Source organism: Argopecten irradians, chromosome 10 (assembly GCF_041381155.1).
Source record: "Argopecten irradians isolate NY chromosome 10, Ai_NY, whole genome shotgun sequence".
Taxonomy (NCBI): Eukaryota; Metazoa; Mollusca; class Bivalvia; order Pectinida; family Pectinidae; genus Argopecten; species Argopecten irradians.
Genome location: NC_091143.1, coordinates 31,142,989 through 31,146,594, shown reverse-complemented (window position 1 = coordinate 31,146,594; position 3,606 = coordinate 31,142,989). Strand labels below are relative to the sequence as shown.

Here is a 3,606-nt window from a genome sequence, read left to right as displayed (position 1 = left end):
GGGTGGCCTCGATGCTAGTGATGTAATCCTATGTATGACTTTTTAAAAAGGTTATAACGTTTAAAAACTCAGGTCGAACAGATGCGAGGGGACTGGATTCCATTCACAGTACTCAGTGGTATTATGATAATATTGAACAGGCAAATACGCCGATGGGGCTCAACCAGAAAAGCTGCCAGCGCATTTGTAACGCCAGTTAGCTGACCTTTCTGATCGAACGTGGCTGTGATTACACGCCAGGCCATATCTGATGCGAACAGACAAGGGCTTTATGATCTGACCAGGCAATGTGCGCCCGGCATAAGGACCAGAGTAGCACGCTTCGGGACCGTACTGGCTAGCATACGGAAGTATTAAGAACTACTGAAAAACTTTTCAAAATATTTAGTAAAAAAATTTACTTTTTCTGAAAAAAGTTGGAATTTGACGACCTATTCACGTCAGTGGAATAATTCGTTGTCAGTGTGTGGACGTATGGTCATTTATGGGTTTTGTGACCACTGTTTTTATGCTATAACGGACCGGTGTGTACATGGACAATCGGGTGGGTTGAAGCCATGCAGATCATGTATGTTTGTACATATATAGAAGAGAAATGTTTTCTGTTGAATCACACCGGGATTGAAATAGTGAATTTGATTTGATTAAATACTTATGTTATTCAAGATCGCCATGTGTTTGAAGTCGATGAACGGAAACTTAGAAAACAGGAATGGATTTAGCTAATTCCAATCTCTTTACAGGAGTTTACCTGGACGATAATTTGGGATTTACCTTTTACTACACACCATGAGGGACTTGGGATAATAGCACGGTGGAGTGATAGGAAGAAGTTGGATTGAAAAAACTTGATTTTAAAGAGAACCTGTAACACGATCAGTTGTCAGTGATTACGTTTTCTGTCCGATATTCCAAATAGTAGGTTCGGAATACTGCGGGTAATTATCGGTACACACACAAACCAGGTTGGATTGGTGACTAAAACAAACCCATTTATTCCCGTGTTATTTTTAAAGTGTTACACTCATGGGAGTGTTCAGTGTTTACACTATATCGCCTACACCCTAAATGGAAATTGTTCGTCAATTGATCACCTGGCAGACCAATGTGTTGCTTGTGGTACCACTTTTAAAACTCGAAAAACAATTTTGGTGAAGAGGTCGTGGAGCCGTGTGTTGTGATGGTACATTGTGGTGTATGGCGTGCTTCTCTACTCCGCTATGGGTCTGTTGATCCGTCCATTCCAACAACACCTTGGGAATTAAATACGGTACGGGGGAAGAGGAGGAGGAAAACCGAGTATAGTCATCAGGATGACCATACGCATTGGATTTATTTGGGAATTACTTGTTCCAAGGAATATGGTGACCAATTACTCTGTGTTTCCTAATTTGGAACACGACTTGTTCGACAATGGGAGTGCTGGGGGTAAACGGTTTCCGGTTGATGCTGGACCCAGTGGGGGGGGGGGGACCGTACACGGTGGTGGAGAGTATAGTGAATCGGGGACGATCCTGTCTCTGGTTATTATCCTAGCCATTTGCAGGAAACATCCTGGTCTGTGTGGCCGTATTTACGGACCGGAGATTGAAACACCTAAACAATCTATTCATTGTGTCTCTTAGCCATTGCAGGACCTCCTCGTGGCTATTCTTGTGTTGACCTTTGCTTGTAATTAACGACATACAGGGTGAGATGGCTTTTCGGGTCTGTTTTTTTGCAATATTTGGATTTATCATCTGATATTATGTGTTCAACTGCTTTCCATCACATTAATCTCTGTGTTATAAGCCTTGACAGGTATATACATATAATCCGAGATCCGTTACGATTACGATGTCCTGTATGACGTGGAAGAAAGTGGCGGCGATGATATCATCAGTTTGGATAATGTCTCTAATTATATCCTTTGTTCCCGATTACATTTAGAATGGCATAAAAATCCAGAGGACCAGGACAAACTCCTGACGAACATTTCATGTAATTTGGATTTGAAATCGGGCCTACGCTGTAGTTTCATCTACAATAAGTTTCATTATTCCTCTAATTGTTATGCTAGCAATTTATACTTCCAACTTTATGCATATGCAAGAAAACATGCGGGCTAAGCATAAAGAAAATCAACACGCGATCTTTTCGTCGGGTGCTACCTCGCAAGACAGATTTCAAACAACTCTAATGGTTAAAGTGAGTGGTTCTAAAATGTCAGACCACAAGCTGCGCAAAGTAACTCTTGTGATCATTGTTGGTGTGTTTCTCTTTTGCTGGTTGCCGTTCTTTATCATGAATCTCATCTCAGCCTTTTTGTGAAATGTGATGTTCCGGTGGCAGTGTTTAGCATTCTAAAGTTGGCTAGGATTATGCCAATTTCCTGTTTAAAACCCAATCATTTATAGCAATCTTCAACAGAGATTTTCGTGAGGCTTTCAAACGAGGTTTTATTCCCGAAATCATGCAAGTGTAAATGACAGCAGGCGACACAATAATGGATTCTAATCATAGGAGTCCGAGAAAACAAATGAACAAATCCGAATACATTATGCACCCTACAGAGAACGGTTTCTAAACGGGAACACTGTCTAAGAGCCACGTATGCTCCATCGAAATGGACGGCCTTTGTAAGTCTACACTATACCTTCTTCAGGTGAGAACTCTCTCGATGCTTTGAACGTACACATTTAAGTATATATACATATTTAAGCAGTTTTACCATGAGGTTGAGAAGAAGATATCAAGAGAGTGAGAGAATGTTGTGATATAAAAGAGGCGAAATGGATATGTATAGGTAAAAGGATATTTTTGCTGGGTTTGTGTTTATGTCATACACAAAGTGCTTCAAACAATATGTTAAAAGATACTGCAAATGATTAAAAGATCTATCTAAGACTATACGCATATTTATATTATTCACTGTTAAGGTTTGCATAATTGTACCTTTGAAATTTTATTTTCAAGAGTAATTTAGATTTTATATATTTGCATGTATACAACTTAAATGGTGGCTAAAGATACAATCATATAGTGTTAAGGTATAGTTTTTAAAGGTTACAAATGTTCTGTTATTGCTTTTCATTACATAAAAAATTAAAATTTCTATAAATAGCCAATACGTTGTATCAACAAACCAATATAATATATGACCCACGTTAAGAGCTTTCTACGCATTGATCTGATATCCCGAGCTTGTCACAAAGCCTATACATTATGGAATCCTGACCTGGCTAGCTTACTTCAATAATTTTGATTTATCATACGTTCCCGAGTGATCCTTGAGTATATTAGAGGGTAACAGGAATATTTAACCGCAATATGTGTGCCAACGCAATTTAAATGTACAAAGAAGTAAAAACCAAGGAATGAACAAAACATTTTCAATTTGTCATCATACGGACTTATTCACACATATACACGGTAAAACATTATGGACGGCTAGCTAACTATCGAATGACCAATGGATTTTCATTCGATAGTATACCATACCGGGCAGACTATAGGATTGATAACCCCCACATAATAATTTTACTAAATTTAGCTATTGTTTCTGAATTTGCTTATAATCGCTGTAATCAATACAATTCAATGGTATTCTTAATATATACTGTTAAA

The 3,606-nt window shown here is 38.5% G+C and overlaps 1 pseudogene; it reads left to right on the top strand.

The window, feature by feature from the left end:
* Positions 1-1,329: 1,329 nt before the first annotated feature.
* LOC138332653 (dopamine receptor 1-like) lies at positions 1,330-2,566 on the top strand (annotated as a pseudogene).
* Positions 2,567-3,606: the final 1,040 nt, after the last annotated feature.